Here is a 22,975-nt window from a genome sequence, read left to right on the forward strand (position 1 = left end):
AAGCAGAATGCATGAAGATAACCTGCAAATGAATTTAGAGCTTATCGAGATGTCCAATGTCTTTTAAATATGTAAAAAGAAAGTGCATTGCAAGTCTCTGTTGCCTGAAGCAGGCTAAGGGGCCTAAAACTTTGTCCATTGTTAGGGGCACTGGGCAGAGCTTCTGCATGCAATGTTCATAGTACGCACGCTCGTTAGCATACGCAGGGCACTCAAGCAGGATATGTTCCACAGTTTCTATCGAAGCACAATTGTCACAATGCGGACTGTTCATTTGTCCAAAACGGTATCGCAGGCCATTTGTATATGCAGCATTCAGACGAAGTCGGTGATAAAGTGTTTCGAGTTGTCGAGGAATTCTGGGTGAGAGTCTTGATCTAAGATGTGGGTCGATTGAGTGAAGAAATTGGTACTGATGTGTCGGCAAACTCCAAAGCCGATACGTTTCTTCGTACGCAAAACTTTTAGCCATTTGGGACGCATCAGATTTCGTGAGAAAACTTCGAATGTATCTCTGATGTTGATGGCCCTTACGGGCCGCTTCATCTGCTTTTTCATTAGCCATAATGCCACAGTGAGCAGGTACCCACTGAAATGTTATGCAGTGGCCTGCGGCAATAGCTAAATGATGAATATACCCAATGTCCAGGGAAACTGGCTGGTGATTCGTTTTCTTCAGCAGGTTGGCCAGGATCTGCAGAGATGCTTTTGAATCGGTGAAGATAACCCAACGGCCGGCGGTTCGGCGCAGGATGTAAGAAACAGCTTCCTTAATGCCGTGAAGCTCAGCTGTTGTAGAGGAGGTCCTCCGCTGCAGCCGGTAAGAAAGAGCATGGCCTGTTGAGGGCACATAAAGGCCACAAGAAGAAGTTTCTTTAGTAGTTGAACCATCGGTGAAGATATGGGTGTGCTGCGTATATTCTTCGATTAAGTAGGCGAGAGTAGCTTGCAGCAGTGCTGCCGGTGGCATGCGGCTCTTTGCATTCACACCTGGAACAGACTTCTTCACCTTTAGAGGAGAGAGTGTTCATGGAGGAAAGGCCAGAGGTAGTAGTTTCTGAGGCTGATTAATAGTAGGAAGGGGCAGGAGCTGCACTGCCTGGCCAAAGCTAGAGTTGCTGTGAGTTAGGTGGACACGGTGTAGGAAGTGCTTCTTCTCTTGCAGGACATGGCGGAGATGGGTACGCATAGTTTCCTGGGCGGCAATTACCTCTAGTGGGAGACATCCTGCCTCCGCTACTGTTCCTGTGCAGAGGAACCCTTTGGGAGGCCAAGACATATTCGCAGGCAGTTGTTCTGTGCGGCATTGAGAGTCTTATTGCTTGATGTAGATAATCTTTGAAGCACTGGTAGACAGTAGCGCAAGGTTCTTTCAACGTAGGCTTTTTCAAGCAGAAGCATTGATCGGCAGTTGCTACCCCACCTTGTTCCCGCCATGAACCTGAACACTTGCGATGCTGCAGTAATCCTCGCACAGAGTTTTTTTATCTGAGGTGACCATGACAGATTATAGTCGATTACAACACCCAGGAATCGATGAGATCGTACATATGGCAGCGATCGTCCGCCTAGGAGCAGCGGATATCGGTTCATCGTTTTTCTTGTAAACGCCATTGCAACACTCTTTTCTGGCGAGAGACGAAGACCTCTGGAAGCCAGGTACATCGAAATGTGCAATAGTGCTCTCTGAAGACGTTGCTAGGTAATATAGCGCGAACGTGACGTGGTCCAGATGCAGATATCATCAGCATAAATTGTTATGCGGACCCCTCGCGGAAGGTGTCTTCTTATGTGAATAAGGACAATATTGAACAGGAGAGGGCTGAGCACCGCTCCCTGTGGTACGCCCCTCTCCACTGCGTGAAAGCGTGTTGGACCGTTTGGAGTGGTAATAAAAATTTCTCGTTCTTTTAAATAATGCCCAATCCACTTGTATAGCCTTCCTCCAAGGCCAAGACTGCCAAAGGCTGCGAGAATTGCATGGTGAAAGACGGAGTCAAAAGCGGCCTTGATGTCTAGGAAAACGGCTGTTGGGATGTACCCAGCATGAAGGTACTCCTCAATTGATGAGACGAGGGCGATGATATTGTCAGTCGCAGACCTGTTTTGACGGAACCCGTTCATTTCTTGGGGGAACTCATTTCGGCTTTCTAGGAACCAAGTTATGCGCTTGCAGATCATGCGCTCCATGAGCTTACCTACGCAGCTCAGTAGGGCAATGGGCCGGAATAATGCGTAGCTTGTTGGCTGCTTACAGGGTTTCAAAACGGGCACGATTTTCGCCAGCTTCCATTCCGTGGGGACCTCACCAGCCATCCAGGAAGAATTGTGATACTCCAGGAGTCGAAGACGGGAGGTGTGGGGTAGCTTTGCAATGGCGTCATAGGTCACCTCATCATGACACGGAGACGTGTGCCTGTTTGTCTCCGCGATAGCTGTGGATAGTTCTTCCATTGTGAAAGGCAGGTCTAACGCTGGCACTGCCGCCTTTGGGATGCCTGTTTGACCATCTGCGGAGAGTGTCGAATGCCCTGACCCTGCCGACAGCAGCTTGCAGTATTCTTCTGAGACTTCTTTTATAGATTTTTGTTCGTGACGGGAGAGTGCAGCGAAGGGGTGCAGTTGTTGAAGTGGCGTGCGCATACCTCTAACTATCCGCCAAATATTGGTTACTGGTTTGCGCACATCCAGCGTAGAACAAAAGTCACGCCACTTTTGCCGACTGAGTTTATCCATGTAGCGTCGAATGTGACGTTGTGCCCGTTGGCATGCACGTAGGTCATCGAGGCTTTTTGTGCGCAGAGCTTTCCTTTCAGCTCGCCTGCGTATAGCGCAAAGCCTTTGGAATGTGTCATTTGAAGGTAGGTTATCATTTTTAGCTGTAAGTTGTGTACTCGCCCTCAGGCAATACGCAATTGTCGATGCCAATTCCTCATTGCGAGTTGCCGCAGTAACTCCTCTGCTTACAGCGTCCTTGTATGCGTCCCAGTCTGTAGATTTTATAAGGAATTTCTTTGGGTTCCTCTGCGCATGGAAAGCCGATATGAGGATTGGGTAATGGTCGCTTCCACGTGTCTCCAAATCAGTGCACCAGCTAAAGTTGTGGGCGAATGAACTTGTGACAAATGTCACGTCGATGCTGCTGGTAGTCGTCGGGCCTCGGAGGTAGGTGATGCTGCCGTCATTTAATGGCTGAACTGAATGCTTGGAGAGAAGTTTTGCAAGCTTGGCACCTCGGGCACATGTATGTGAGCTGCCCGAAATTTCAGTATGAGCATTGAAGTCTCCGCAAATAATATGCGGAGAGGGCGTCCTTGCTATCAAGTCTTCAAGTCTCAAAGCATCAAATGGCGTGCCTGGCTCAAGATATACTCCAATCAGAGTGTACTGTTGTCCGGCAATAACAGTGACAGCGCATACGTATTCATTGTCGCTGTGAGGCGGGACATCAACCGGTGAGGCCGGGATATCCTTGCGAAAGCCTATCAGCAATCTGCTGACGTTATCTGGTCGTTGTGAATGGTGGAAATAGTATCCATTGAGTCGGAAAGTTTCCTCGACGCGTGATTCACAAATGACTATGAAGGGGAAACGGTACGCTCGCACGAGCTGTCGGAAATCTGAGAGTTTAGAGCGTAGCCCGCGAGCGTTCCACTGGAAAATGGTGCATGTACGAAAGGTGTTGTGGATTGTCAGCTGCGGTGAAGTTCTCGCTGTGGAAGCCATGATTACTGAAGTGTGGTATTACGCCCCTGCGGAGCGTAGGAGACCGACACCAACGGCTCCATTGCAAGGACAGCTTCTACTTCTGGGAGTCTTCCTGACGAGGGGTTTGCACGGATAAGAACCTTGATGGCTGCAAACAGCATCGGAATCAGTAGGCATGTGACATCTTGTTCAGAGCTTCCGGTTTGCTGCCTGCCGCTGATCTTTTTGTCATGTTGTGGCGCCCTAGGGTCAGAGCAAGCGACGCTGTTTGTCGGGTCTTGTGTAGTGCGTTGCAGTAGCTTTGATGAAGGAGAAGAACCAACGGACTTCCCTCGCTTCTTTTTTACCGCATCTGCGTAGGTCTTGTCTGCTGCTCTGCCACGCTGTGTTGACTGATTCTAGGAAAGAGCTACCGTAGTCGTGAAAACCACGTCGGGGTTAGGTGGTGGTTCATGGCGCTTGGGGGTTTCCCTTGTGTTTGCTCTGCCGTGCGAGGAACTGTGGCTGCTTTCTTTTTATAGCACCCTCCATAGGAAGCAGGGTGTGGGCCACCGCAGTTAGCGCATTTAGGTTGCTCTCTCGAAGTGCATTCTTTGTGCGAGTGGGGGCCAGCGCACGGAGCCGTTACAGTGTCTTGATATGTGGCCATGCCTCTGACATTTATAGCACTGAGTTGCTTCTCCGACGTATTCAGTTACAGGGTAACTACAGAACCCCAGCGTTACTCGTTTTGGTAGCGGCGCATCTTTTGCGAATTCCAATATAACTGTGCGACGGCGTACCGCTTTTATCTTTCCACCATCCTCGGGAGTGTAGGCGATTAGCCTCCTTGCTGAGAGGACACCTTGGTCGCGTGGATATTCCTGCAGATCTTCGTCTGTGTAGGTGACAGGTACATCTTGTATTTTGCCATAGCTTGCCATAGCTTGCAGTACTACGCAAGGCTATACCCGCCTAGAATGCGGCGTGTGACTGCTCTTCTTGCAAATCAAAACAAATTGGATGCATTACACGAAATCTCTCGACCCAGGAGATGAAGGAAGCACAGTCTCTCATACCAATGTCATTTGGAATTTGCGGTTAACCTTTTATCATATCCACTAACTTATGACGGAAAATGGGAATCATGTGAAAGATGCTGGCTTCCCTAGAGAAGGCTAGCTGGGACTTATGTTTCTTTTAATGTCCCCTTGCTCGGCTGCATGCACCTCGTACGAAGTCACCTGGAAAGGCTAGGGCCACTGGTGGCGAGGAATGTTCGTAAAATAGCCCGCGGAGATTATTTTTTTTTATGGGCACCTTGGGTGGTTACAGCGCAAGTTATCACCCATGAATGTAAAATGCGTGATATATAGATCTATTCTGACCTCTATGGGTAACGTATGGACTCTCAAGGGAATAATTAGGACCGACTGAAACAAAGAAAGCACATACGACTTTCACAGAAAATCCACAGGAAAAAAAGCTTCATCATCGTCAAGGGCTCGAACCCGAGACCATCCGCTGCCTAGGGCAGAGCCATGTATTTGCACTCAGGTGAATACTGCTGAGTAGTCGTATGCCCATGACTACTCTCAAGTGGATGATAATGAGCAATTACTCCTCTGACACCTGCTCCACCTTGGGGGTTAACCTAAATGCACTAGAATAACGAACCGACACCATGTTAAATACGGCACAGGTCAGTATATAGGCACCTAGTTCGAATCTCAGTCCATAGTTAGTACCACGCCATTACAACCATGAGGACCATGACGCATTCGTCATGAGCAGCGATGTCAATAAGATTTAGAATAGGGAGACTACTGGTTTGGGAGATAGGGGAATAGCAAGACGCCAGTGCGCGTGCGCAGAACATTCACCTCTATCCCCTCAACCGATAGGGTGCCCCTATTCTAAAACTCGCTAACGTCGCTAAACGAACAAACTCAGTGGAGCGTATTGAGCGTGATCATTTCACATTATGTGAGTTTCGTGCGGAGTCCTATTCCACAAAAACACGTTTTCCATAGAGCTAATGCGTGCTGGCGAAGCGCCCGTTTCACAAATAATAAGCTCGACTTAAAACACCGCAGTTTCTCTCACAGGACGGCAGCTCTCAGAACGGTTGTTCCTGTGCCGGTGAGCAGAGGAGACCCGGTGTGGATCGATCCAGAGGCGGCAACAATAGCTCGGGCACTGGCCTTGTAGTAGCAGGACAAGAGCGGCTGAAGAAAACAAAACGGACAAAAAAACAACTCCCCCATCCGTTCGCGACTAAAACCCATTTCATCTGGAGACGTTGAGAGCGCTCACGCAATCCTCCTTCTCCACCTTTTTATATTTCGCGCTTCTCTTCCTCATATCTATCTATCTCTTTCCCACCGCGGGCACTACTCTCGAAACTGCTTCTCCACCCCCCATCCCCACCAATCCCCTTTTCCTTTTTGTTCACTTTTCGCTATCTTTAGATGTGAACGTCGACTAATGCTCTCAGCTACCGTTCCTCCTTTATTTCTATTTTTATTTCCTTTCACTTTCGTACGGTCATCGCTTTTGTTTCCCTCAATTATTTTCCTGGTCGAGGCCAAGTTTCTAGCGCGGTGCTCTTCATCAATTGTTCGCGACGAGTGCGCCCAAAAGGAGCTGGTACATCCTTCTAAGAGTGCCGTTGATTCGCTGGGCAGTTTTCGAGCACCGAGCGCTCTCAGAAAAAAAAAGAGAAAGAAAAGGAATCGCTCTCGTCATTCTATCCTTTATGTCGCCCATTCCCCTCGCCTCCTACTTTTATTTTTCTGTTAATTGGGTTGTTTTCTCCGCGTACAGTTTTGAGAAGTTCACCGTTCTTAAGTTTTGTCCGAGCATAGTATTGCAGTCGCGGACGTCTGAACGTGCCGACAATGACATGTCCGGGAAAGGCCTTGAAAATGGTTCCGGGACTCCAAGAAAAAAACACGAGTGATGACAATTTGACAGGCTTATCAAGGAGAAAATGCGAGACACTCTGCACCTATTTAGAGAATCAGTGAAAAATGTAGCGCGCATTCACAAAAGCATCCCGCACAAATATATGAACACGAAACTCGCGGTTTTTACGGATGCAAATAAGTGGCCTCAAGAGATTGTGAAAACTGAAAACGCGGAACACAAGACAAGGAAAAAGAGAAATGTACATGGAAGCGCCATTTTTGCTTCGTCTAGGTGTTTTGTACTCCAGGCTAAAGCGCCGAATCATTCAACTCCCCAAGCCCTCTTCCCTTTTGTTATTGTTTAGTAAGCCCTAACAGCAAGTATTGTCCACCACAGTTATAAATAATGTCTACAACAGGCTTCCAGCAAGACAACCATGATCGACAATACGAGGTGAGTGCTCATCTGCATAGGCTCCACCAGTGCACGTCAACGGCAGAGCAGTAGTAGTAGTAGTAGTAGTAGTAGTAGTAGTAGTAGTAGTAGTAGTAGTAGTAGTAGTAATAGTAGTAGTAGTAGTAGTAGTAGAAGAAGAAGAAGTAGTAAACAGTTTGCAGTGGTATAGTCGTATACAACGCAAAAACAAGGCGGCAAATGCCGCTCAAAGGAGTCCCTCCAGCTAATGGCGTCGAGCGATTCCCCCCCCCCCTTCCCCTTGACCGATCCCCTTGGGACTTCTAACGTGGAATCGCAGGTGGTGGCAGATGAATGGGGCTTAACGACGGCTTAATTAGATTAACAACGACGTCACGTAAGTCGGTGGATGCCATTGGCCGGTGGGCCGCTTTGAGGGCCACCTGCCACTTGGTTCTTGCGTGGTATCCCAAGGCAGTAATCTTAATAGCAGTAGTAGTAGTAGTAGTAGTAGTAGTAGTAGTAGTAGTAGCAGTATAGTAATAGTTGTAGTAGTAGTGGTGGTGGTGGTGGTGGTGATGGCGATAGTAATTTTATATTTCCGCAGTGCCTTATAACGTGGTCGTTGCAACAGGCGCTGTTAGCCTTACAAAGTGTCGGCAGAGTGCCGAACGGCACGGAAAAGAAAAACCTTTAGACCGAAGACTGTTGCTCGCATTCCGTGGCCACGACCTTTAAACCAAGACCTTCAATGCTATAAAAGGTCATAAAACCAAGCGAAAATTTAAGCCTCGGTGTCGGCGCCACTAATTGAAGAACTGATTATGCATTGAGCGGCGTGTGCAGGAAGCAAAAGTGTTTTCGGGTCGAACTGGAAAACAACGTCTGGCGGTCGCTTCTTTGGCGGATGTCACCGCTTTGCGCACGTCACGCGAATATGACGTCATTGGGAATGTTAGGTGTCGTCTTGCATGAAACGCGCTGTGTTTTCCGCGAGCCCGTGTGCTCCCGCCCATGACCTCTTCCGTCAGCAAACTTCGCTTCTGAAGCCAAGAAGCTTTCGCTCATAAGGAATTTTTATTGTTAATTTCTTGCATTCATATTATCCCATTACATTCCGGGTGCTTTTGCACTTCGGCGAGTTCGGCTTATGCGGATAAGCGTTTTTGCCCCAAACTGTAAAACAAACAGATACACTTAACAAATACTTCACGTGCATCTCTTAACTCACTCTTTGCTGAGTGCACCTACGCAAATTTACTATGAAGGATTAATAAAATGAAAATTATGGCGAAAGAGAATGGTGGTCAGAAAACATAAAACAAGAAGTGAAAAAGAGCAACACGCATGACACGTGCTCATAAACTTGCTGAGCAGAAACTCCATTCTGTATATTTACATGTCCGGCAGAGATAGCAACAGCATGGTCCACTTATCTCGTTGCGTAACGTAAATGGATGTTCCGAGCTCGCGCACGTGCCTTGCTGGCTCTAGTGAATCATCAAGCGCTCTAGCATTACCTCGAGAATTACCACGGAGCAGCTAGATTTAATGGCTTCGCACTTCTACACACTGCACACGGGTGTCCTTCTTTGTATTGGGATAATAACTGACGACTAATTGTTCTGAACATAAAAAACAGGTTTTTGTAGAGTTTCTTTAGAGTCTGCCAGTATTACTATTCAGAATATCCTCCTATTCAATCCGCTGAACGAATCAAATATCGCTTGTTTAAAATTATTCTAAACTATTAGAATATGTTTTAAACTATTCGAATAGTTTCAGAACAAATGATACCAACTAACCTCGCAGTTTTTTTCGACGACTGCCCTGAAAACAGCGTCCGCTCCGACGGAGTAAACCATGCTGCTCGACATGGAGAGGAAGGCTCCGATTCGCGGCATGGTCCGTTTTTTTATATTTTTTTATTGTTACAATGTGTCTGCTGGCATGATGTATTATCTACAAATAGAGACACACGTGATCTCGAATAAGGTCCAGTAATGCCCGGTGGTGCGGTCTGTTTGTGAGACAGTGTTCATCATTTTTGTACATGGCCCCCGAGATTGGACGCCGAAGTAGGATTCAGCTATATTTGGCTACCGTTGCAACAGTGTCCGATCTCTGAGGTAACATGGCTTAGTTCGCACGCCTCTCATCTACTGAGATGTGCTGGTTCATGCGCTGTCGTCAACAGTGACATAGGTTAATTTTCCAATGCATGCGCAACGCATGTCGGTTATGCAGTTAGTATACCCACTTTGTTCAGCGTTCCCCTTTTTGGGTATCGGTGTTGTGCGTATCGGTGGCTATAATTCCAGGGATTATAGAGCCTTACAGGAGCACAGCCGCTGTCTTTTGGTTGTGTTCACTCCGCGGTATCAAGTCGAATCGAATATTGGCTCGAATATTCGATTCGCTTTAAATTCAGTTTATTTACTACTCTAGTCGTATTCGGCTCAGATTACCTATTTTTTGCTACACTATTTGTATTGAATTCGGCTCTGGAAAAATTCTATTCCTGCACTCCAATATAAAATTTAAATTGTGGCGGCTGCGTTTTTTATGGCGGCAAAACGCTAAGGCTCCCGTGTGCAGTGCGATGTCAGTGCAGTGCACGTTAAAGATCCTCAGGGGGTTGAAATTATTCCGGAGCCCCCCACTACGGCACCTCTTTCTTCCTTGCTTCTTTGACTCCCACCTTATCTCTTCCCTTACGGCGCGGTTCAGGTGTCCAACGATATATGAGACAGATACTGCGCCATTTCCTTCCCACAAAACCAATTTTAAAAAATTGCGGATCTTTAACATCCCGAATTGACATATGGACTATAATGGACGCCGTAGTGGAGGGCTCCAGATTAACATAGACTACCGGGGAGTCCTTTACAGTGCACTGACATCGCACAACACAAGGGCGCCTTTCGCGTTTAAAAATGGCAATAAAAAATGATGATCGAGATGCGTAGTTAGGCCAAATGCAAATAAAGTGCGCCAGCAGTTCGATTTTCTCTTCGGTTCTGGTGTTCAGATAGTGTTTCCGGATGGCAGTTGTTCGGATAGCGATAATGGGTTAATGTCCATATATGCGGAATTTGTCATCCTCTACATTCATAGATCGCTGAGAGTCTTCCTAGCATTCCTGGCCCAGCGGTGCAGCGGCCAAGTTAAGATGCGGCACTGATCTTCTGTGGCAGGTGCTGCCACCGGTGGGACTTAGGTTGCTTGGGTTGGGGTGCCACCCAGGTTGCTTTTCCCGACCAGCCTCTCACGATCAATTGAGCTGTCTCCTGACACGGTGGGCAGCCTGCCACAAAACCACAAAACCGGCTTTGGGTTGCGACGTATGAGGACGCCGTTTACGGAATAGAATAAGTTCTGCACAGCATGGCTGTTAAGCAGAGTCTCGTTGTTTGTGCAGTCACAAGTTTATACCTTCTGGCAGTAACACACCAGGAACGAAGACGTAGCGGCAAAGCAGTTTGCCTTAGAGCCCAATCAAATTAGTGCTCGCCGCTTCACAGTCCTCTACCGACGCCCCCTTTAGTCTCGTTATTTCCTGCAGCAACTACCCTAAACATGAACCAACCTCCCCCTGTAAGTCTTTCTTCTTCTCATAAACACTACTAAAAAGGCGAAGCCCGCTTTACAAGCGCCTGCGGCGCTATCTTCCTGTGCAGCCTTGCGTAATCTCGGCCTTGATTGCAGCCCGGAGCCGACGCTCTGCTCCCGTGAAGAAACAAGGATGACCATCCCCAAATCACTGGAAACTCGTTTTCACCTCGTTACTGTATTACGCCGCGAGCGGCTGGAGCACCGATAGAATGACTGTGATTTTCTGGTTTCACTTGCTCGCTACGGGTGGCTCGGGGGCATTGGAGTCATCACCTCTTTAAGCGGGGCAAACAAGTTTACGTGAAACTTATTAACGCCTTGATGGGAAACGTTCGAGACATGGCTCGGCAGCCTAACTTTAGATGGAATTACAGATGCGAGCGTGATGGTCAGGTAGAAAAAAAAGAAAAATGTCCCATTTCTGGCTCTCTAACAAACAATATAAAAACGCCGAGTCAGCTTTGCCTGCCCTCAAGAAGGCATGAAAATATTAAAGTTGCAAACTTTATTAACCGGTAGTTATCACGATCATCCTTAAACTTATTCCCGGCGTGTTTTGACACTTTTTTATTGAAAGCGCGGGGCTTGTTTCTCTTCTAGCTCGGGCACCGATAATCGATGGATTTATTATTATTCTTTTACAATTATCTTCACCGCCCCTGGCGTTCGTTCCGAGCTCTTTTCGTTAAAAACCTGGGAGCTCCGCCAATGAGTTCGCATTACTTAAACGACGGGGCTAACTCGCCGTTTCCTTCCAAGAAGCAATGTTACCTCGGCGGCAACGACGGATGAAAAAAGGAGATGGAGAAAAGGCAGAAGAGGTGCGCAGAACAGGGAACTGAAGAACGTAATCAAATTTTCTCATTCCCGCCACCAGGTGCCACCGCGTTCATCGAAACAGCGAAGAGAGGGGAGGAGAGGGTGAAGAGAAAAGAAAGTGACGCCATTTTTTCCCACCCGAGCTGCTGCGCCATCTCCGCTCGTTCACTCCCTTATTCCCTGCATCTTTCCTCTTCTTCTTTGGCTTCTGCTGCGCGCACAATCGTCGTCATACTCCCCCCCCCTTGCTTCAGGCCCTATATATCTCGTTTCATTACGAGGCCGTAGCTGACGGCAGTCCGTGCATGCTTCGTTTCATGCCCACTTCCGCTCCGTCCGAACCACCACTCTTAGGAAAAGAAGGGACTGAGGGGATGGTTAGAGACCTTGTTCCGCGAAATGGGCAGAAAACGCGGGAGCGCGCTGTCGGGCGATCACTGTCAGACTCTTTCCCACCACAACTGCATTTTTCTGTGCCCTCGCGCCCTCCACTACACCCTCCCCTGCCTTTCCCGTGTCGCACACTCCTTCTTTACATAACGCACACACTTTCTCCTCATCCTTGACGCTCTGCCCCGTTCATTCTTCAAGAAATGTGTTCGCCACCAACGCAGCGAGAGTGAGTGCTCAGGTTCGTCCGTAATTGCGTTCCACCTCTGGCCAGAGAGAAGAGAGGCCCGCCGCGGAAAAATAACCCCAGGGCGAGACTTTCCACCGCGCTGACGGAGGCCGAGATGTCGCTGACTCTCTTCCTTTCCCCCTTGGGACCTCTAAGAGCAGCCATACATTTGCCCCTTTCCCATTCCTCCTTTACCTTCCCCGGAAACCCGTGCTACACCTTGTTCGCGCTCGAAACGATGACGCCCGTTACTTAGAGCGCTACCCCCTCTCCCCGTCTCTTTGCACACCCTCTTCGGCTCTCATGAGTCTGTTTTACACCCGTGGTCGCTTCGCGACGTCAGAGATTAATACCGCCTTCCGTCCCTCGTTAGGGTCGCTTTCTTTATCCGAAGGCGGGTCCGAGGCTGGTCGAGTCGTGTAGTAAAGTCGCTGAGCTTGAGTTCGTTGTCATTCAAATCCTCGTCTTTCTTCACCCGCGTGTTAATGTACCACACATGGGAATGTGTTATTCTGTATCTGACAGAACCCTCATAGAAGGGTGTCACAGAACGCGTCGTTGAGGGAGATGCACAGATGCTTTCTCAACAGGAGTGACGTGGAGGATCGAACGCGCACCGTTCCGAATCACGTTGTGCTACTAGGGAATCAGGGCAGGCACAAATGGGCCAGCGAATTAAACGCTTCCCACCGTTTTGAGCTTGCGGAACGCCTTCACTCGTTCGAAGTCAGTGCCAGAGAAAAGCGCAAAATTGCACAAAGGCCTAAAATGGCTGCCTTACCCACTGGTCTTAAACTGTCCGGAACCCCACTTCAAGAAAGCCCGACGGTTAAAATTGTGGGGTTCACGATTCATCAGTGGCGATGGGTACTGCTCGGATATCTCTGGCTAAAATACAGGCGACTCAGACAATGACTCTCATTCAGCGCAATGCTTCCTAGACTGCCGGTGCCCGCTCACATGTTGGCCGGCATTTGGCGAGAGCGCTCATACAACCGCGCCTCGTACATCGACCACACTTGCAACATTTGACGAGAACATAATGAGATCACTTTGAAGCTCTCAGTCGAGAGGTTATGAGGGTCATCGCTCCCTTTCCTCGCATCATCCCGATCGTGTATCTTCAACAAAATGCTCATTGCATTACAACAGATAAACGAATGCACCAACGAAATGAGGGGGGGGGGGGGGGGGACTCAGTCGCCAGGGCGCTCGGCTGCTGAGGGGGGGGGACACCCGCCGCGGTGGCTCAGTGGTTAGAGCGCTCGGCTACTGGTCCGGAGTTCCCGGGTTCGAACACAACCTTGGCGGCAGCGTTTCGATGGAGGCGGAACGCTAAGGCGCTCATGGGCTGTGCGATGTCAGTGCACGTTAAAGATCCCCAAGTGGTCTAAATTATTCCGGAGCCTTCCACTACGGCACCTCTTTCTTCCTTTCTTCATTCGCTCCCTCCTGTATCTATTTCCTTACGGCTCAGGTGTCCACCGAGATGTGAGACAAATACTGCGCCATTCCCTTTGCAAAAATAATTGATTTTTTCGGGGGAAGAAAATGGCTCAGTATCTGTCTCATATATCGTTGGACACCTGTTCCGTGCCGTAAGGGAAGGGATAAAGGAGGGAGTGAAAGAAGAAACGAAAAAGAGGTGCCGTAGTGGAGGGCTCCGGAATAATTTCGACCCACTGGGGATCTTTAACGTGCACTGACATCGCACAGCACGTGGGCTCCTTTGCGTTTCCCTGCCATCGAAACGTGGCTGCCGCGGCCGGGTTCAAACCCGGGTACTCCGGCTCAGTAGACGAGTGCTCTAAGCACTGAGCCTCCGCGGCGGGCTATTTCGGAGCTATGTAATCTCTTTTAAAGCGAAAACATTACTGTCCGCGAACTTGCGATTTCGTCGTGGCGGTGCTCCGAGGAGGCACATGACGTCACAACGCGCGCCTCACCGCGGAGCCGAACCGGTCTGGCTTGGCCGGCAGCGGCTGGCGCACTAATAATAACTGGTTTTTGGGGAAAGGAAATGGCGCAGTATCTGTCTCATATATCGTTGGACACCTAAACCGCGCCGCAAGGTAAGGGAAAAAAGGAGAGAGCGAAAAAAAGGAAGATTCGCCGTAGTGGAGGGCTCCGGAATAATTTCGACCAACTGGGGATCTTTAACGTGCACTGACATCGCACAGCACACGGACGCCTCCCGGGTTCCGTTCACGGGTTCGAACCAGACCGCGGCGGCTGCGTTTCGATGGAGGCGAAACGCTAAGCCGCCAGTGGGCTGTGCGATGTCAGTGCGCGTTAAAGATCCCCAGGTGGTCGAAATTATTCCGGAGCCCTCCACTACGGCACCTATTTCTTCCTTTCTTCTTTCTCTTCCTCCTTTATCCGTTCCCTTACGACGCGGTTCAGGTGTCCGCAGACATGTGAGACAGATACTGCGCCATTTCCTTTCCCCAAAAAACAATTTTTAGGAATGCGCGAATGCTGCGTGCTGCAACAATAATAATAACAATTGGTTCTATGGGGAAAGAATATAGCGCAGTATCTCTCTCATATATCGTTGGATACCTGAACCGCGCCTTAAGAGAAGGGATAATGGATTGAGTGAAAGTAGGAAGGAAGAAAGAGGTGCCATAGTGGAGGGCTCCGGAATAATTTCGACCACCTGGGGATCTTTACCGTGCACTGACATTGCACAGCACACGGGCGCCTTAGCGTTTTTCCTCCATAAAAACGCAGTCCCCGCGGTCGGGTTCGACTGCGTTTTTATGGAGGAAAAACGCGGCTGGCGCACTCGACGCAAAATTGAGACGTGCTCCAAGTCTCCGCCAGTGCGGTCAGAGTGCGCAAAAGCCGCCGAACGCGTCGGCGAAAAAGCGCAGTTGGAGTATAGATGGTCTCCCTTTGGCCGACGTGACGTCGCCATGCAGCGAACGGGCGCGCGCGCGTTACGCCGGAGTATAAACGCGCCTTAACGGAGCCTGCAATTAATCGCTAACCAACGTATTCGGTGGCGGCATCTATGAGAGCCACTGAATAAAAATAAACCTGCGCCGAGGCTCGGAGTCGAACCAGGGCCTTTGGCGTTTGAGGCGGAGACGCTACCACTCCGCCACGACGGCTCAAACTTCAGTCATGATTAAAGGCGCATCTAGTGCATGCACTCTTCCAATGCAGAAGTAGCCGCGCTTTCGCTACCTTATATTCTGGCCTAACAGAGCTAGGCCATCAGCAATATTTTCTCTTTCTTTTGTCTCTGCCACCTTCCTTCCCTCACTGGGCGGCTGAAGTGTCCATCGAGAAGTGAGGCAATTATTGCGCCCTTTCACTTCTCTCGAAAACCAATTTCTGTACGCTCGTGAACGAGCAGCAGCAAGAGACAATTAACCCCGCCGCGGTGGCTCAGTGGTTAGGGCGCTCGACAACTGATCCGGAGTTCCCGGGCTCGAACCCGACCGCGACGGCTGCGTTTTTATGGAGGAAAAACGCGAAGGCGCCCGTGTGCTGTGCGATGTCAGTGCACGTTAAAGATCCCCAGGTGGTCGAAATTATTCCGGAGCCCTCCACTACGGCCCCTACTCTTCCTTTCTTCTTTCACTCCCTCCTTTATCCCTTCCCTTACGGCGCGGTTCAGGTGTCCAAAGATATATGAGACAGATACTGCGCCATTTCCTTTCCCCAAAATAGCAATTATTATTATTATTAAGAGACAATTAGCTATTTTCTTTTAGCCGTCAATTCTGGTTGGCCTGTTTGTGAGTGTGATGGGAATTTTAATTAACAAGCATGTGCGGAGCTCGCAGTTCGACTCCAGCTGTGGTTTTTACCACTGTAGGTATCTTCCAGGCGTTACAGTTTTAGCTGAATGCGGCTGGATCACTGGCTAAATATAGGAGTCCCGATTGGGTGGCGGTCGAGTGCTGGCGCATTGTCGGTTCGCCATCATTAGTACACAGTCTCAACTGGAAATGCGCATTTAACTTGCACACGCAACGACATTTCGGGTAACAAATGCGTATGCGCAGAACGCTACGTATCTCGCCTCGCGTTGCGAACGCCCGCCCGCTATAAAGCATACCGTAGCGTACGCAACATGGGACGCTACGTGCTGCGTAAAGAACATGGCGGTGACCATCTCGCCCACTTCGGAATGAATACATATCGCCGCTCGATTCTCTTTACGCAATAGCTCGCTCAAATGGTAGCGTTTCGCTTTTATTTCGCCTACTCATGCCCACGCATAACGGCGGATACGATAACCAGCCCCTGTTTTTCAGACAATTTGGCGATTTTCAAGCTCCTTGGCCTAACTAAATGCAGTTTGTTTTCCTCGTTGCAACGACACCTGGCGAAGCAGTTAGCTTTTAGTCAATTCTTACATTGCATAGTTTTTCTTCTTGGAACAAAAAAATGCTTGCAATGCACTCACCCTAGTTATCAGTAACCACGGATGAAAAATTCTTCAACCGAGCGTTGATGTGCTTAGACGTCTTGTCCCTAGATGGCGCTACAGTTTACGCGTGCACCTGAGTGACGCTACGGCCCGGTCAACTAAAGGTGTCGTGTTTACACTATTCACAGCGTACGCAATGCAGTAAGGGATGCGTACGCATGCTTCCTACGTACGCCCCAACTAAAAGTGTCTATTAGCGATAGGCATGAGGGTAAAGTTAAGTCAAATAAATTTTTTTCTGAGCGCACGCTGAAAGGGGTATTCGGCAGCTAATTAGTGAGCGCAGTTCGGTACTGTGGTGTATCGGGTTAGTAGACGCAGCTTGGCGTCTCTAATGTTAAGTGCGGTCCGCAGCGCGCCCACCCTCGCTGGTGGCAGTTAATGGCTGGTCACGAGAGGTTGGACACCCAAATAACGGTGCTGCCTATTCTGCCGTCCTGTACCAGTGAATATAAAGGTCAAAGGTCAAATGGTGTGACACCATGGTGGACCACATATGGTAAGGCCAATAGCCAGACTTGACTTCTGGTTCACTTGAAGGCCAACAGGGAACGCACAGCGAAATGGTCTGTACGTAGCTTAACGAAGCTTTCGCTTCAAAACCACCGCTCGAGAAGAACGAGCTCCGCACATGTTTCATAGTTAAAATGCCCATCACACTCACAAACAGGCCCACCAAAATCAGCGGCCAGAAGCAAATACCAAATGGTCTCTAGCTACTCCTCCTCCAAGAGTGCCTGGAAATTGGCTTTGAGAGGAGTGAAAGGGCGCAATAACTGCCCCAGTTCTCGATGGACACCTCACCCGCCCAGTGAGGGAAGGAAGGTGAAGGTGACAAAAGAAAGAGAGAACGAGATGAGATTGCAGACGGCTCCGAAATAGTTCGCCGCGGAGCGTCAGTGTTTAGAGCACTCGGCTGCTGATACGGAGTACCCGGGTTCGAACCCAGCTGCGCCAGCCGCGTTTCGATGGCAGAGAAACGCAAAGGAGCCCGCGCGCAGTGCACGTTAAAGATCCCTATGTGGTCAAAATTATTAATGCGAAAGCATTACTAAGCTATGTCGGCACCGGAAATGTCCAAAAATGTTGGCACAGACAATCAGTCTTGATTCCCAAGGTGGAGGTGAGCTCCACGGACGTGTCTGAGAAAATTTCGACCAGCGATCAGACTATTCGCAAGTCAAGCGACCTGCAGGGGGCGCCAAAGTAGCACGGCGAAATCTGGCAACACTGCAGCAATGGCGGGCCGAGGGAGGGTCGCGCAAAATTTGGCTCAAGGGACCGTAGTGGAGTTCTTGAATTGCGACGTGAGCTCCCGGTGTTTTGTTGAGGGTGAACGAGCCTCGGCGCAGGACACATAATGTTAATTGGAGCAAAAATCAAAATTGATAGCGACACAGAGGTTGTCGCTCTTTCCGTTCAGTCGTCTGGCGTGGCTTGGGACCCGCATGAGATATTGCTGCAAGTGACGGGCGTTTTTCAAGAGCCTGCGGTGGTCGGGGGTACCTGTTCCTGCACATCTGGAATTTCGGCAAAATGCAAGCACGTTGCTGCAGTCCTCATCCAACTGTACAGGTAAGTAGAACGCTCTTTTTATCTTTTTGCCAGCCGGTGTAAAACATCGGTGTGGGAACGCACGACTTACTGCGCGTCTAGTGCAATGTATATCGAGCTGTCTCGCTGCTATGAAATAGGTGTATGGTTGGAAAAGTTGAGTTCATTAGATTGCGCCGATTGCGGATTTTGATAAGCCAACATTTCTGATTTATATTGAGGGTAAGTCAACAGCAGTACTCAACTGCCATAATATAATGATGCTTGACAGTGAAAAAAATGATTTGGGCAGCCCATAAGGCAGAGTAGGTTTGTTTCCTCTGAGACAAATGTCATCATCCGTCGGCTGCAGCTGGCAAGTTTTGAAAATGGCAAACATTCTCAGTCAGCACCTCCCGCGTCTGCACGCACGTATCGAACTCGCAAACTTTAGTATGCTAACAGTATTTCACTACTCACCCGGGAAAAAGAAGTGCTGAGTAAAGTGGCGGGACCAGACAACCATTGTTGATGATACCTGCTTCCCGATACGGAGTCATGTTAACCACAGTGCTCTGCGTCGCGGATCGTCCTCGCACGAAGGAAACTTATGGAAAGAGATTGAACCATTTTTCCACCTTGCCGACACGCACTGTGGAACACAGCAATGCTGCTTAGATTTCTGTTTCTTCGCCGCTGGCTGCTCCATTGTGCTTCCCTGCGTTGTGCAAGCGGCCGCCGTCTGCTTCGCACCCTCCCTCGGCTGTTTCGAGTGCCTCCCGCTAGGCGTCGCATGGAATGCTGGACTTGCGAATGCAAGTCGAGTATTGCGAGGCATCCGAGCATGTAATTAGTGATACTGATGGCACCGATGAGCACAAGGACTTCTCGGCCGGCCGGGCTGGCCAGTGCGACAATTTGTTGCCGACTGAAGCTCTAGTATGCCAGACAGGGTTTCGCGAAAGCGGCATGTGCCTTCAAACACCATGCCCAGCACTCACAGCGTCGTTGTCGGAGAAGTCAGCAGCACAGCCCGGTAGGCGAGGCTGTTCCGAGCCGAAAAACTCAGAGCCGTATAACACCGCGTTAAGCTTGGCAGGAGGTGAGTGGAACTGAAGCAGTGGCGACGACGAATTCATCCCATTCCTCCAAAAAAGCGATGTTACACTGTCGCTGATAGTGGCGAACCGAGACCCATGCTGCGATCTCCTTGTCGGTCTGGGCGACAGGCGGATCGCTAATCTAGAGGTCACTGTTGATGAACTGGTTGAACTTGCCATGCCACAATCAAAGAGGCCTTCTAGGTACGAGCACTTAGATCCTTTCGCAAAATCTTGGGCCACATTTTCGCAGATGTTAAGTGTCTCCTCCGAGGTAGAAGAAGAACGCCACAACCGAAAAGCAGGACGAATGCCACGCGCCGCGGTGGCTCAGTGGTTAGGGCGCTCGGCTACAGATCCGGAGTTCCCGGGTTCGAACCAGACCGTGGCGGCTACGTTTCGATGGAGGCGAGACGCTAAGGCGCCGGTGTGGTGTGCGATGTCAGTGCACGTTAAAGATCCCCAGGTGGTCAAAATTATTCCGGAGCCCTCCACTACGGCACCTCTTTCTTAATTTCTTCTTTCACTTCCTCCTTCATCCGTTCCCTTACGGGGTGGTTAAGGTGTCCGCAGATATGTGAGACAGATACTGCGCCATTTCTTTTCTTCAAAAAAACAATTTTTAGGAATGCGCGAATGCTGCGTGCTGCAACAATAATAATTATAATAATTGGTTCTATGGGGAAAGAAAATAGCGCAGTATCTCATATATCGTCGGACACCTGAACCGTGCCGTAAGAGAAGGGATAAAGGATTGAGTGAAAGAAGGAAGGAAGGAAGAGGTGCCATAGTGGAGGGTTCCGTGATAATTTCGACCACCTGGGGATCTTTAATGTGCACTGACATCGCACAGCATGCGGGCGCCTTAGCGTTTTGCCTCCAGAAAAACGCAGCCGCCGCGGTAATATTCACTTTTATGCGAGCAGACAACGTGTTCGATCCTGGTGAACAGCGACGTACACCTAATGGATACAGCCTTGACCAACTCTGCCACTTCCAGGTTGTGATAAGCGTAAAAATGCACCTGTAAGCGCACAATGGAGCAGTCGGTGAGAGTGGGGAAACGTGAACAGTTTACAGCTATGCGAGACACTGGAAATGATTGCACAGGCTCATGCGAGTGTGCTAATGGCGTCCTGTCTTTAATTGCGTCCAGTCTGTAAGAGTGAGACGCGACGGCATGTCGCAGCGTTGCCAAGGATTACACGGAACTAAAAATAATAATAATTGGCTTTTCGGGTAAGGAAATGACGCAGTATCTGTCTCATATATCATTGGCACCTGAACCCCGCCGTAAGGGAAGGGATAAAGGAGGGAGTGAAAGAAGAAAGGGAGAAAGAGATGCCGTAATGGAGGGCTCCGGAATAATTTCGACGACCTGGGAGCACCCCAGAGTACACGGAACGGCATCGCCCGTTCGCCGCGACGCGTGGCACGTTGGATAACTTAAGGATAAGACGCTTGTCTGACACACCTCGGCGGACACCCGAACCGGCCCATAAGGGAAAGAAAATGAACCCGCCGCGGTGGCTCAGTGGTTAGGGCGCTCCACTACTGATCCGGAGTTCCCGGGTTCGAACCCGACCGCGGCGGCTCCGTTTTTATGGAGGAAAAACGCTAAGGCGCCCGTGTGCTGTGCGATGTCAGTGCACGTTAAAGATCCCCAGGTGGTCGAAATTATTCCGGAGCCCTCCACTACGGCACCTCTTCTTCCTTTCTTCTTTCACTCCCTCCTTTATCCCTTCCCTTACGGCGCGGTTCAGGTGTCCAAAGATATATGAGACAGATACTGCGCCATTTCCTTTCCCCAAAAACCAATTATTAATTATTATTAAAGAAAATGAACTGAATTGCTTTTAAGGAAAGCAAATGACGCCTGTCTCACATTTCTCGCTGAGCACCCGGATCGCACCTTAAGCGAATTATAAATCAATCGATCAATCAATCATTTGATCGATCGATCGATCAAATAATGATCAATCAATTGATCGATCGATTGATTGATCAATCGATCAATCCTGCAATCCATAAATCAATCCATCAATCAGTCAATCCATCAATCCATCCTTAACGCTGTCGCGTTAAAAATCCCTTCCCTTACGACGCGGTTGAGGTGTCCACCGAGATGCGCCATTTTTTTTTTTGCTCACGGACAAAGACGCCTACGCCGACGTGGACGACACCGGCTTTTCTGCGACACGAGCTCAACGCTGTCGCGTTAAAATGATTGGACAGGCTCATGCTAATGTGCTAATTGTGTCCTGTGTGAGCAGTTTTTCTTTCTGAGGACGTATAATTCATGCCTGGCGAAGAGCGCCGTGTTATATTGTCTGTCTTGCCCTGTTTGGGCTGGTATATATGCATCTCATAAAAACTGTGTAGTAATATTTTTTCTTCATTCGGTATTTATTGCCATGTTGTTCATGTTTGATTTTTCTCATGCTTTTACCAGGTGGGTCTATTTGTGCTTGTCTGCTTATAATTGAAATATGTGAAATGCGTCCCTGAATGTAGCTTCCTGAGCATTTTTTTTCGTTCTTAACGCGACAGCGTTAAGGAGCTCTTGTCGCAGAAAAGTCGGTGTCGTCGGCATCGGCGTCCTTGGCCGTGAGCAAAAAATGGCGCATATCGGTGGACACCTTAACCACACCGTAAGAGAAGGGATTTTAACGCGACAGCTTCAAGGATTGATTGAATAATTGATCATTGATCGATCAAATGATTAATTAATTAATTACCCTTCGGCAACGCTGCGACACGCTATCGCGCCTCACTCTTAAAGACGAAGCTTAAGCTTCCTCCAATTTTGAAGCGAAAAGCTTCACTACGCGGGTAAGAGCCGAGTTTCGCGGGAGCCGAACTGGTGAGTTATGCGCATGTGCGAAAACGAGTGACGTCACTCGCTGCGCAGGTGGTCGCTCCTCGCCGCTGCCGCAGCAGTCGCCGCCGCCGACTCCGTCGCCTGACCTTTCGGCACAGCCGCGCGCTACTGCACATGTGCGTCATGTGCATCCGCAAGGAGGCTATATGATGCGCTTGCCAGAAAATAGTTGTGCGCACTCGACATGGAAGGGAAGGAGAGTGCGGCTGCTGCTAGACTACGCAGAAAAGCTGAGAAACGAAATTCGTCTGATCCAGAAGTACTCGCTTGGGAGTTGGCTGCGCAATAGTGAAAAAAGGATAAAGTCAAAGCTAAACGTGCAGCCGAAACGCCTGAACAACGAGAAATACGCCTTGCTAAACGACGTCGGACTTGGACGGTCAGTTCTCCCACTGAACAGACAACTCAATGGGGGACCACTATAGGCCTTGTAAACCGAAGACAAACTGTGCATTCTACATACTCTTTAACAACCATAGAGACAACCGCTTGCTACAACTCGGATCACCGGGCTGTCCTTATGGCTGAAGAGAAACTGCATGACAATGTGTCCAACAATAATAAGGAAGTTTTATACTGCCGCTTCTGTGTCTAAATCGTAAACATATGCCATTGAGTAACCAAGTCTTCGCCTATAGATAAACAATGTATACAATACCTGCTAAGCTACGAAACATAAGCATGACGTCAAACCAAGCACAACTGAAGCTTTTCGCTTGAGTATACAGGCTTAGCAAGAGCTAAGCGACTGCCTAATATTTTTCTTTCCCTTAAGGCGCGGTACGGGTGTCCAGCGAGAATTGTGAGAAAGGCGTCATTTTCTTCCCTTAAAACCAATTTTCATTTCAATTTCCTTCCCTTATGGACCGATTTGGGTGTCCACCGAGATATTTGAGACAGGCATCCTTTCCTTTCCTTAAAAAAATTAACATTTTCCTTGCCTTACGACG

The sequence above is a fragment of the Amblyomma americanum genome, chromosome 10 (assembly GCF_052857255.1).
Source record: "Amblyomma americanum isolate KBUSLIRL-KWMA chromosome 10, ASM5285725v1, whole genome shotgun sequence".
Classification (NCBI taxonomy): Eukaryota; Metazoa; Arthropoda; class Arachnida; order Ixodida; family Ixodidae; genus Amblyomma; species Amblyomma americanum.